Source organism: Struthio camelus, chromosome 7, assembly GCF_040807025.1.
Source record: "Struthio camelus isolate bStrCam1 chromosome 7, bStrCam1.hap1, whole genome shotgun sequence".
NCBI classification, from domain to species: domain Eukaryota; kingdom Metazoa; phylum Chordata; class Aves; order Struthioniformes; family Struthionidae; genus Struthio; species Struthio camelus.
In genome coordinates this window covers 4,502,553-4,515,693 of record NC_090948.1, presented here as the reverse complement: position 1 = coordinate 4,515,693, position 13,141 = coordinate 4,502,553, and the positions used below count along the sequence as shown (strand labels likewise).

At 50.1% G+C, this 13,141-nt stretch overlaps 1 protein-coding gene across 5 annotated transcripts in view; it reads right to left on the bottom strand.

Annotated features, from left to right (window-relative positions):
- The window catches only part of FAM53B (family with sequence similarity 53 member B), a 68,991-nt gene extending 57,849 nt beyond the window's left edge, over positions 1-11,142 (bottom strand). For 3 of the 5 annotated variants that reach the window (XM_068951477.1, XM_068951483.1, XM_068951484.1), the window contains exon 1: positions 10,547-10,646. The gene's annotated coding sequence lies outside the window, so the exon portion shown is untranslated. Of the gene's footprint in view, positions 1-10,546; positions 10,647-10,779; positions 10,851-11,099 lie in introns of those variants that run through there. The other 2 variants (XM_068951481.1, XM_068951480.1) reach the window with 2 other exon arrangements.
- Positions 11,143-13,141: the final 1,999 nt, after the last annotated feature.

Sequence of the window (13,141 nt, the reverse complement as noted above, 5' to 3'; positions counted from 1 at the left end):
TCTTCCTCCCCGACGCCGGGAAGCCTTCGCCTGCCCGTGGCTGTGGCCACCTCCACCTCTCCGGCACGCTGGAAATCGCTCGCGGCACCCTATATCTTCCATAAATCTTTTTAATGGAAGAGGAGCGAAACATGTGCAAGTTGTCTGAATTAGCGTGAATCTGGCAGACTGAACAGCCAACTTGTATAGCCCCGCAGCCTTTAAATTTCCTTGTTTTCCTCGGGGTCATTACATACACGACAATCTGTTAGCCCAAGACGGTTCCTACGTGCACGGGCTGCAAAGGAGCCGGTTTCGATAGCTCTGGAAACGTGCAGAGAGAGGAGGGAGCCCTCTCCTTCCTGTTCTTCATCGTTCGTCACGGCAAAGAGAGGGCTGGTTGTGTCCACTAGGCTAAATTAAGGAAACCCAAGAGGGAAGTGCTGAAGCAGTTTCCTGTAGCTTGCACCAAGGCTCAGTCCGGCACGGGGACATCTCCTGCAAACACAGCTGGCGGGCCCATCCAAGCCGGGGGTCGCCTTGCGAAGCTTCGAGGGGAGCAGAGCACAGGGTGCGAGACAAGAGCGGGCCACGTGAAAGAAGGCGCCTTCAGAAGTCAAGGACACGCTGCAGCGTTCTCCTGGCTTGCACCTCCAGAAGGCTAACAGACGTGGGGAAAAAAAAAACCAGCCAGGTTCAGCCAGTCTTATCCACTCGGTGCCCTCTCACATGGGAAAGCCATGACGCCAGGCTCTGCTGGGATTATTTATACCCCATGAGCGGAGCCCGGCCTCGGCAGGGGGACAGGCATCACCCACTGCTCTGAGGAGCCCGGCAGGATGAGGCTGAGCACACGGAGGGTCATTCCCGACCCGAAGACGCCAGCAGCAGCACACAGAACAGCTTCATTTTGTGCCAGGGAACAGTCGCGGATGCTTCGTCTTTCCTCAAATGAAGTCTTTCTGTTGGAGGAAGAGGTCAAAGCAAACACCCACTCATCATGTTTACCCATGTAAATCAAAGCCGAGCAGCACCTAAATGTTCCTGACAACATTTCCAGGGAGTTATTCATTGAGAGTTTGGACTTACGTCTCAGCTGGTGTTTTTAATATCTCAGGGAGACATTTAAGAAGCTGGAATAATATAGAATCTGTTGCTATCATATACTCCCAGTTCCTGTAAGGTGTCAGCAGCACGTAAAGACCAGAACTCATGTAGTTTTGGCTCCTCAAACGGCTCCCCGAAGGCTAGGCTGTGGAACAGCTATTCAGGTCGCTGCACGCAGACCCAGCAAGCTTCCTCCGAAGGCCGAGGCTGCCCAAAAGCAAAGTACTTGGGCTAAGCCAACTGCCTAGTTAGCCTCTGTAGAAATAACATCTGCACAGGGCGACTTTTCCTACCTACCTAAATGGGATGATTCACCCACTGGAGATGCCTGCAGAAGCTGGGCTGCAGAAGGAGACCCAGTGGCTCAGCGTCTGACTTTTGTGCAGCTGGAGTGAGGCGAGATAAACCCCATGACAGCTTCGCACCAATAAAAGCACCGATTTCTCAGCCTGCCTCCAAGATACTAGAGAAAAAAAAAAATATTGAACAGTCATCGTAAATGAGAACAACGCCGGTTTCTATCCGGGCTGAGAGGAACACCACCTTGCTCAGCCTTCTTGAACTTCCTAAAGGGATGGGGCAAGACTGCTCACTCACCACAAGGTATCATGTCACTTATAACTCTGTGAACATGCAGTGAAGAAAAAAAAAAATCTGCATTTTCCCTACTTGCGACCCTCCAACATTTGGATACTCTCCATTCACCGATGACCGACTCTTGGCACGACAGCTCTATGGGCTGCAGGCGTATAAAGTCGGAAAGGAGCTTGGGCTCAGGTGAAAGTTTAGTTTAGCTCAGGACCCCCTGAAGAGTTGAAGAACATCTCCCTTCCTGCCCACTCCACTGGCAAAAAAATCCAGAAGAGAAACCAATCCCTCAGCACCCCCAGAAACGGGAAGCAGTGGCAGCCCTCCCTCGGTGCCAGCTCAGTGCCGGGGCTCCTGCGAGCGGCGGGTCACAAGCGCCGCCCCAGCTCCCTGCAACACCCCACCCGAGGCTTAATAACTAATATTCTACTATTAATACACACATTTCCCTATACTGATAGTAATAAATATGAACAATGGGAAGTTATAGAAAAGTTGTAATGGGAGTAGAAGAGTACAGTAAATAAATAAATAAAATCTATGGTGAACAGGGATGTAGAAAACAAGATACAGGGGCTTTTATAGCTATTAAGAACAATAAAAAGTCCCACTAATGATACTGGTCCACAATGAGACAGAAAGGCACAACATTAGTAACAACGTAGAAAAGGGAGAAATGGTCAATATACGTTTTGTTCTGTACTGAGAAGAGCGCAAAATGGTAGAGTCATATTTGTGGTTAAGAGTTACTTGGGATGACATTAAACAGCAGGCACTAAATATAGCCCTTTCTAAAACAACAGCTCCAAATAATTTACACCTTAGACTTTCAAAAGATCATGCCAAAAAGCCTTCTGAACCATTAATGCTGATTTTTCAAGGCGTCATGGAACACTGGGGAAGTGCCAGGAAGAAAAGTTAACGGTTTGAAAGGAAAACTGATGGTCCCAGACAAAATGACATAGGTCCTACAAGATCCAGTTTTCAAGCTAAGGGCTTAAACTCAGGAAGCCTAATTAGCGACAATATAAAAATAGATCTCATCTAGGTTGATATCTTTGTGCTGAGATCTAGCTTTGGCTGGTGAAAGGGAGCGCTGGTAAAAAAGCCTTGATTAAAATGCACAAAAATGAATGACAGGTACTGATAACCATTTAACTGAGACATCTCAAAGAGACCTGCAAATAAACAGCCAGTACTGAGTGGATACACATTAGTGGGGTTCGACAGAAGCTGGACTTTCATCTTACGCCACGTAACATTTCTGGTAACAATTTGGAAGAAAACAGAAAATCAGTGCTGCTTCAGTTTAGAAGCAACTCAAGACTGGCAGGACAGTAAACACGGAGAACAACAACTTAGTGATACGGAAGGGATAGAAATAAACAGCCCAGTTTTTAACAGAGATGTAAAATTATGCCTTAAAAACAAAGAATACAGGCCTCGCTTACAAGATACTCACGTCAAAGGCAGGGGGATTTAAAAAGACTCTCGCATTGTGCGATGGATAGGGTCGATACGATCTGTGGCTACGCAAACTAGGGAGCTCAAGGAAGAGAAGAGACAGTATCGCCTCTGTATTTTGTACTACACAGTCGCTACGGGAATCTAGTGTCTGGAGCCTTCTGCAATGTCTGATTAAGGTTTGGAAAAGAACCCAAGAATAACTAAAAGACTTGAATACGCTGCTACAGTGGAAGACTTGTGGAATTCAGCCTGTGAAATGCTAAGGAACGACTTGATCACCAGCAGTATGGGAAGGAAATGCTTTTAAGTTTCTTCAAACGGAGCAAACTAGAGGTATAACGGTGTTCAGTGACGTGGGAAACTGAAACCACGCAGATTCAGATTAAAGGAAAAGTGCAATTTTTCTCAATAGTACTGACAATCATCATTGCAATTATTTATCAGCAATTGTGGTGGGTTCTCAGCCAGCACTAACCTTTTACATCAGCGCTGGATGGCTCTTCTAAAAGACATGCTCAAACAAGAATTAATTCAGAAAATTACTAAACGTGCAGCCATACCGATATACCGATGGGACTAGAGGAGCGCCGCAGGCTCTGGGGGCTCGACGGGGCAGGTGCCCAGCAGCTGCCTAGAAGCCAGTTCGTGTCCCGATGGAGCCAACAAAACGACTTGTGCAAGTGCTAGCACGAGGACTGAAAAACTAGACCCTCTGGAGGCTAACTGGGCTTTTGTTTCAGTTCCAGCATGACTCTTTCTTAAGCCACAGCCTTGCTCACGCATTGTGAATCGCGGCGTTGTTACTGTGCACAAGAGACGCGCACACAACTACAACAAGGCAGCGCGTATAAGGAGGGCATTAGCAATCCAATCGATCACATAAGGGAGTTTAATTTTTTAAATGAAGTTTAAAATACTTAACTTGTCAGAACAGAGAGGAGCATGAGATGGTTTGATAGCGTTTTGTTGCTCGGTCTCAAATGGGCTTAAAATTACACTGCTTCCAAAGGAAACGTTCAGTTCAATGCACGTGCAGGAATGGCAAAGAGTAGACTTGCTACATGCAATTAATGTAATGGCATTTAATTCTAGATGCTTACAGCCAGGGTAGGTGATGCCTTGTCACAATTCAGGGTCAGCTCCAAGACCCATTGAAAACCCCGCAGGCGCTGACAACGGGGAGGCAGAACCACGTTCTTAGTTTGCATTATTTAACCAACGTTCAGCCTTCTTTCAGACAGAAAGCATGAAAAATGTTTGCAATTTATCCACACTCTGCCCTTCTCAACCTGTACCCAATAATAACAATTCATCCAAAACCTCCATGGGAAAAGTAATTTTCTACCAACAACATAAACCATGTGCAAAAGAAAACGTGGGTGACTTAGTTTTTAAATGCAGTTATCAGCAACTGTAAATCTTCATTAACCACCATCCTTTCATTGTGGAAAGTAGCCTCTATTGCATTATATTTCAATTATAACACAACTGATATTCCAATAAACAGATTATCTTTTCTGAACTAATGGAGATGCCACAAAAAACAAACGTAGATATTTTTAATGCTTTCTGTATCTTCATAATTGTAACGGATCTTCAGCATGTGCACACAACAGTAGCTTTTGGCATCTATTTAATAGTATTAAAACTTGTCCTTTCAAAAAGATTATACAACATTCATTCGCAACGGCTGTGACAAAAAAGCATGCTATAATGGGGTTAGCAATGTACGCTTGCAGTGATTTCATGCCATGCACAATCATTACCCAGCACACCACCAAGGTATTTTCAGTAACATTAAGGTTAGCACACAAATATAAAACTCACGCCATCCACAGTTATTGCCCCTTTCCCACATCAGGCCAAATGAGAAACTGCCAGGGTCATCTGACCTAGCAGTGCCGTTAGACCCTGTCCCTAAACAGAAATAATACTCGTTGTCCTGATTAATCCAGCTTTACTTCCCTACCATTTCCCAAAGGTGAAGAAGTGCAGTAGTTATTGCAGTTGCCCAATTGGGGCAACTGAGGCAGAGAGGCTTTGCTAGGGTCACTGAAAGAATTTGCGATGGGGATAAGGACAGAAAAGGAATTTCTTAAATGCAAGCAAGCGCTTCAACCACTAAAACAACTATCTTCCTGAAAAAAATTACTGAGCAAACAGTTTGGCTGTCTGTCGGATGAAGTCTTTCTGTTCCTACTAAGCTATATGTTGGACTGTCTGGGTTTATCAGATTTCCCACCCACCCAAAACATTTTAAAGAGTCAGTATGAAGCAAGACCTCTTTAAATAATTCATTGGTCAGGTCTGTAAAAGAAACCAGACACCCCAAAACTTTAGGAAATATGACACAAGGAGGTGTAAGTAAGGAAAGAGTTCCCAAAACGACCTCCACACCAGCTCGCGAGACTGCTATTGCCTGCTCCTGCCTACACCTCTCGCTAAACCGAACGAGTTGGCTGTACTACTTGCTCAGGAGCCTGAATGACCCCAGTATTAATTCACACGCCCGCTCTGCAGAGCTGCTGCTCTTCAGGCAAACCCAAGCGCACTCAGCTCATTCCCGCTGGCAGCGTTCAGCAGAGCAGGGCACTCACGAGGAGCCCTCTTCTCTTAGCCCTCAGCCATGCTTCCTCCACAATGCTTCAACAACATGCGCTACGTTTTGCCGAGAAGACACCGTATTTAGGGGCAGCATGATGGGTGCGTGTCCTCAACCAGCCAGTCCAAACCAGCCACCAGGACCATCAAGTCACTGATCTGCACCAACTGCAGCATCATCCTGGACCACCACCCCCAAGCCCTGCTTCTCATCTGCCCCAGAAATGAGCTGGGGTCATTTCTTTCTTGGGTGGTTTCGAACAGGGAAAGCGAGGGCAGGTTTTCCAACTCCTGGATCAAAGTTGGCCAAACGTCATTCTTTACGAACCCCAGGAGATGTAAAGATATATGAGCACAAAACAGCCACAAAGTAAAACTCTTCTTTCACTATGGCCCCATACGCTACCACACAGCGCAATTTTCAAAGTGCTCAACTTTGGCTGCTGAGAGCAAAAGCTATGGCCAGGTTCCACAAACGCAGGGAATTATATAGCCCAGGGGATGATTCAAAGGCACTACAGCGGAGTGACACCAGTGATGCCACTATATTCAGCCCTCTGAAAGCAAATATCCATGACCAAGGCTCCCTTGGACATTTTGGGGGGGGGGGGGGGGGCGGAGAGGAATAAAAACAAGCCAGCCACCTCACTAGAACAGATTTTTTGCACTCACTCATCCAGTTCTTAAACTATTATTCAAATACAGTGATTAAGGAGCCAAACGCACATGGCTACGACTCCATCTGCCCATCCAGAAACCCACACCCTGCCATGCTGAGGACAGCTGGACTTGGTAAAGTTTGCAGTGCTCCTACAGAAGCTTACTGCTCAGTGCAACACACTTTCCCCCTTCAGTGGCTTTCGAGAGAAGCTTCTGCCATATCAGATCTTCCATGATAAGCTTCACAACGCATGCACCAACCACCAGAAGCCAAGAGAGGTTCTAGGTGTGAATCCATTGCATAAAGGCACTTTTTAACTTTCAATACACACTTTAAGTGTTGATGGCCAAAGATTTACGTCTCCAAAATTTGGAATATCAGCGTTCTCACCAGCCTGGCAGAACTTCAGAAATAAGTTCTTGCCTGGGAATTTTGTTTCTCTAAAGGCAGCCAACTCATAAAAGTTTGGAAAAACAAAACAGCCCGAGGATCTGCTCTCTGGTTCACTGTACCAGAGCCGCGTTCTGCATTACTGGCCTCAGCAAACAGCCGGGTCGCAGGCAGCTGGGCTGCGCCAGCGAACTCGCAGCGTGACCTTGGGAAAGCCAAGTTCTTTTTCAGAAATACCACACAGCCACAGTTAACAGGGAAGCTGGGGCACAAAACCAGAGCATCAGGGCTGTTCCTCCGTAACTGACCCCAGTCCAGGCGGCGCGAGGAAGGCAATGGAGTTATTGCTTGGAAAGCCCCAGCGCCCCATGGGGTCACCCCGCCGTGTCTGCGTGAGACCGGCACCTGGCCGCCACGGAGGGTGCCTCGTGGCAAGCCGGGGCTGGTGGCACCCGGGCCAGGTCGCGCCAGCCGCCCAGGCCAAACACGCGTCTTGCTGACCTGAGCGGCTCGCAGGCGCCCATGAGCAGCACGGTGGAAAATTCCCTCCTCTTCGGCTGAGGAGTGTATATTTAGCTCTCCTGGGAGTAGACGCGCATGGGAGAAGCTGTTGTTTTGGTGATATTTTTACATGGCCTCACAAGGATCCCTATAACGCAAAACAGCTCCCCGGCGAGCCCACCACCCAGAAGCTACCCAGGGCCAGAGAGACGTGGCCATCGCCAAGTCGCTCCCTAGCCTCGGGGACATCAGATGAAACATGTGAGACCTCTGATATTCAGCGTCCTCCAACACCCTTCCAACTTTCTTTTTTCCCCCCCTTCTCCCTTTCCTCTAGTCACCAGACTTGCTTCCTCCTCCTCCTCCTCATTTTGGGAGAGGAAGGAGCAAGAAATCAGCCATAAAAATAGCTTGCTTGAGGAGTTAAAACACTAGAGAAACGGTCTTCCAGGCTCCTCTGCTGGCCTGGTCCCCCACAGCCATGGAAAAAACAAGGACTTTTTTCCTGAATGTGTTTTCACCCTCACAGAGCACTTCTGGGAGCGCAGCCACGGGGCAAAGACAACGCTTCCCCTTCTCCTTCCCCGCCACAAGGTGCCAAGGAGACCCAGCCCTTCCAGGCTGAGCTCTTTGAACAGTCATGGGCATCTCGGGCACTTCTCAAGGCTTCATCTCTCTGGTCCAAAGTCGGCTCTGATGTGGACTAACGTTCAGCAGGACTATTCCCAGCAAAATCATTCTACAACCTTTGATTAAATCCTTCCTGATAGATTTTCTCTTTTTTATTACAAGAAAGAAAGAAAAGATAAGGAAGAACAGCTGCAATGCAAGAAATCAGAAGCTGAGCAGTAATGACACAATGGACAAATTGCACAAACTCAGTCACCTCTCTCTTCACCCTCAGGATAGAGTTCCTCATGCCTGTTGCACACAGAAATAGACACATTTTGGCAAAAAGCTGTATGTCTGGCTCTACCAATACCTTTGCTGAAACTGAAGCAAACCTTAAACACTGGAAAAAAAAATGATTACAATTATAATTAACTTAAGTGGATTTTAGGATTTATACCGGTATATGTTTACATATTTACATGTGTCTATATTTATGCACATATATTTATGCATCCGTCCATCCTTGAAAATTAGCCTAAATCCACGCAGGCTCTGTCTCACAGTCTGTTTGATATCCACATATAAAAATCTGGGTCTCATCCATAGAAATCAATTATATACTGAACAGATTTACCCTAATTTTACATGCAAAAGCAAAGCTTCAGAGTCAACACTCGGGGTTCTTACTGGCTTTCCTTTCAAAGGCTATTTGCTATCTACAAGAAAAACTGAAGCAGTTCTTGGCGACCTTGGCTCTATCCAGAACTGGAACCCACAGAAACATCCCTCCCTCTTCTAGATGTAACCTGGAAACGAAGAAGTTTAGACCTAGGGATTTAAATGCCAAAGCGGTCCCTGCACCTGTGAAATGGGAAGGGATGGCGTGCGCGCTCGGCCTCTGCCTGCCGGTGTCCCCGGACACAGCGTCTCCCGCAAGTCTTCTCCGGCCGCTCTCCGGGGAAGAGGGAATTTCCACCGTTCAAGCGGAGAGAAGGAACAACTCCACGGCAGGCTGTTCCGGCCGGGTTTTTCTGGTGGGGGCTTTCCCCCGGGCTTTGAAAGCCCCGAGACCGTTTTGTTCTCTAAGCGGCAGCTGCTGGCAGCAGGCGGTAAGCAGGCGCTAGCCCTAGCCCAGCACCTCGCCTGCCCGACCTGCACCGCGCCGTTGGTCCTTCCCCCGGCCCAAACCACCAGCAACGGCGAGCAGCCCGCAGGTTTCGGAGGACTTTTAAAAGCACAGAAAGCTCTCCCCGCTTCTCCCAAAAACCAGAATCCCCCTTCACAACGACAGCGACCCGAGGCAGCACCAAAAGAGCTAGTGAAACAGCTCCGATTCAAACGATAGCAAAGAGAATTTGAATTTCAATCTGTTTCGTGACCCACCCCGAATATTTTTTTTTTGCAGACGCGTTATCTACAATGTTTCGTGGTTTGGATTTTTCCCCCCCCCCACCTCTATCTATATATTTTAGGTTTTTTTCCAAAACAAGCCCTAGCGTCCGAGGCGGGCGGCGGAGGGAAGCTGCCTCGCACGCGCTCCGGCACGGCGCTATCCGAGCGGCTCCAGCTACGGCGAGCTGCGGCTGCCAGCGGCAGGGCCGAGCCGAGCCGAGCAGGCCACGCTGGTATCACGTGCGCCGCAGCTACTCCAGGCCCCCTCGAGAGGCGGGGGGGGACCCGGCTGCAAGTGTGAATGGGGGGGGGGAAACAAAAAAAAGAAAAGGAGGGGGGAGGGAGAGGAAAAAACCCGATAAAGATGCTCCAAGAATTCAGCGTTTTTACTCTATTACCCCAAGGTATTGCTACCTCTGCAGTTTGCAAGTAGTTTTTAATCTGTCAAAATACACTTTCATTGTTGTTTGAGGATTCGAAAGCAAAATATGCACATCTGGTTTAAATTTCAAACTGAAGCTTGGTCTATCAGCCTATTTCATAACAAACTACGCTCACTTTTTACCCGGGAGGATCTCCTAAGGAGGGGGGCACGGCCGAGGGACACCAGCGTCCACGGGGGGGCTGCCAAAGGCACGGACAGCGGCGCTGCACCGTTACAAACCGCGCACCCAGGACCACCACCCTTATTCAGGATATTTTCACGCGCCAGCATTGCAACTTCGCTAGCGTTCTCAGCAACCCGACGCGATCCAGGGCAGAAACACGACTCAGCGAGCCGGTCGCGGCCGCGCGCGGTGGCCAACGTCCCCCCCCCCAAGGCCCCGCAAAGCCCACGGGGGACCAACCCACGCAGGGGGGCACGTGCCCGCCTTCCCAGCCCCCTGCTCAATCGCAAACCTGGGCTCCCCAGGCATGAAAACTACGGAAACCCCTGGCAGGAAGCGTGCGCAAGAGCTGAGGACGGGCTGGCAAGCGTCTCAGCGCGGTGGGGCTCAGCGGGCGTCCGCACGAAGGCAGCCTGCGACGTTTGTTTCCGCTCCCCAACTTATGTCGCCGCGGAGAAAAAGTCGGACATCGCGCAACGCGCCGCAACGCACCCGGGCTGAAACCCGCGCCGACGGCCGCGCAGCCCCCGCAGCCCGCGCACCGCAGCCGCCCCCCCCCCCCACCACCGCCGCCCTGCTCCGCTCCGCGCACAAAGCGCAGCGGCCCGCCGCGCCCCCCCCCCCCCCGCCGCGCCCTTACTGTGCTGCCGGCGCGGCGCGGAGCGGCGCGGAGCGGAGCGGCCCGGCCGGGCGCCGCGGGCGGCTCTGGGCACCGCTGGCCGCCGCCGTGCTGCGGGCGGGCCGGGCCGGGCCGGGCCGGGCCGGGCGCGGAGGGAGGAAATGCGCTTGTCACTTCCTGAGTGGGGCGCGGCGCCGCTGCCCGCGGAGGCAGGGCCCGTCGGTCCGGCCCGGCCCCCCGCGCCCGCCACGCACCTGCGGAGCCCGAGCGAGCCGAGCGCGGCGCTGCCCCCGCCGGGCGCCGCCCGCAGCGCCGGAGGCGCGGCCGCGCAACGCCGGGCCGGGCCGGGCCGCGCAGCGCACCTCCCCTCCCCTCCCCTCTCCGCGCAGCGCTGCGCGGCCGCCACCCCCCGGGCACCTGATACAAACCGCCTCGGAGCGCTCTTCGGGCCGGCGCGGGGCTGAGGCCAAAACGTCGCCCACCGCACCGAAAGAATAGATTTCTATATGTATAGATACATATAGAGCTAGATAGAGAGATATATATAATACATATATATATTAAAAACACATACATATATATATAAAGGCCAGGCCAGCCTGCGACTAATAAGCGATCAAAAGAATTCGGCAAGACCGAACGGCAGGCACCGACTTTCTGCATTTAATGCTTTCAAAGAAATAGCCCCCCCCCCCCCCTTTCACCCTTGGGCTGTTTTGAAGACTTGGGTTAATTTCCTAAATTTCTATTCGGAGGCCTAGAGTGACTCCTGCTGGCCTAGCCTGGTGCCCCAGCACAGTCGGGGCTCCCCGGGCCCCTGGGAAAGGCGAAGCGGCGGCGCGCTGTGGTGGTCCCGCGTGCTGTGGTGGTCCCGCGTGCTGGCCTTGCTCTCTCCTCGCCCAGCCCCTCTCTCTTGCGGGGCTCCTGCAAGCGCCGAGCGGTGGGCGCGCAGCGGACCCTTCCCCGAACTTGCCGGGAAGGACCTCGCCCTACGAAGTCACGCTGCACTTTGAGCTTCTGGGTCGTCACAGAAATACGCCGTCCGACACCATGCCCCACCTGCGGGATGAAGGGAAGATTTTCCCACTCCAACATTTGCCTCCATTTTTCCCCCTGCTCAGCACTCCTTGCAGGAGGAGGCATTTGACAGAGCACAAGGTCAGCAAAATACTGTCAGACGAAGGTGGCCACGCATCCTTTGCAGTATTCAAGATGCATCTGCTTGGCTTCATCTGGGAGACAGCCTTTAGACGCGATCTGCTTTAACAATAACATTTTCCTTCCATCCGAGCTGAATTGCACGCAGCACATAGGCTTCTTCCGAGAGAGAATAGAAGTAGCAAACAAGGAAACTACATGACAGCTAAAAGGAAGGTTCAGAACTCACTACAAAACAGAGCCTAAACATTAATTTTGAACACACGCAAGCAGACAACACAGATGTCATCAGGACGTGAATCCGGGGCCTTCAGCATCTAAATTTCACCTGTTTAGCTGGGCGGCTGGGTCCACTGTTGGATGTGATATGCGGTAACACACAGTGAGGGCACGTGCACCCTGGAAGGAAAGGGAGGCTTTAACTACGCAACAGTTCAGCAGGGTTTAAAATGTCCTGCCCGGCTGACGCACAGTCCAAGACAATAAATGTCAAGGAAGACTATCAATTAGCATTTAGTATAATAAAGAGGAAAGGAGATAAGTAACAATAAGTAGTGGGAGCAAATTTAAAGGTTTGAGGAAGGAGAAGCTCCTGCCAATGAAACGAGGACTAGTCTCTCGAAGTGGTTCACTGCTTGGTACATGTACCATGAGTCAGGAGCAACTGCTATTAATGGGCTACAAACAGAAGAAAGGGCTTGATGACATGAAGGAGCTTTTGCATCTAGCTCTTCCAACCCAGTTAAACTGCCTGCTTTTCTTATCACATATTCAGAGCAGCAACAATAAAAATAAGACACGTTTCCAGAACTTTGGGAATCAAGTCTGAAAATGCGTTTTTATGGTTTCCCAGTTGACTGTTTCAATCAAAAAGCTTGCAGCATAATTGAATCCATTCCTGTGGCAGCCTCATGCAGTGCAGGGTCGGTCTCCAAGAACTGAGATGATGGTTGCTTTCTGCCTACTTCTGCAGCTCAGTGCAAAGACAGCCTTTTCAACCGCTCATCCCCTCTGCTTCGAGACTGATGGGTTGGCTGCAGGGTGTTGTGTGTGCATGAAAGCCCATTGCCTGAGTATAAACCTGTTTTCCACAGACATTATTTTAAGTCACATCATTTAAACATAAAGGTAGGCCACAAGTCCCTGCTCTGGTGACAGTGGAAGAGATATTTGTCAAAAGCAGAAAAGATGGAAATCACTTTTTAGCTTTGAAGAACAGGACCTGAAAGTTTAGTCGTTGTGGAGAGTAAAGTCAGAACCTGAGCCGATTTAATCTGCAGATCTGTCTCAGATGTCAGTCTAGAAGCTCCTTGTGTAGATGGAAACGCTGTGGATAGGAAAAAAGCTAGTCATCTTTATGATCCCTCGGTAATTCTACGAGGGGTCCAGGTCTTTAACACATTTAGCTCTAAGTGATAAGTACTGTAGATAGACATATTCCTTTACTTGCCAGCGTGA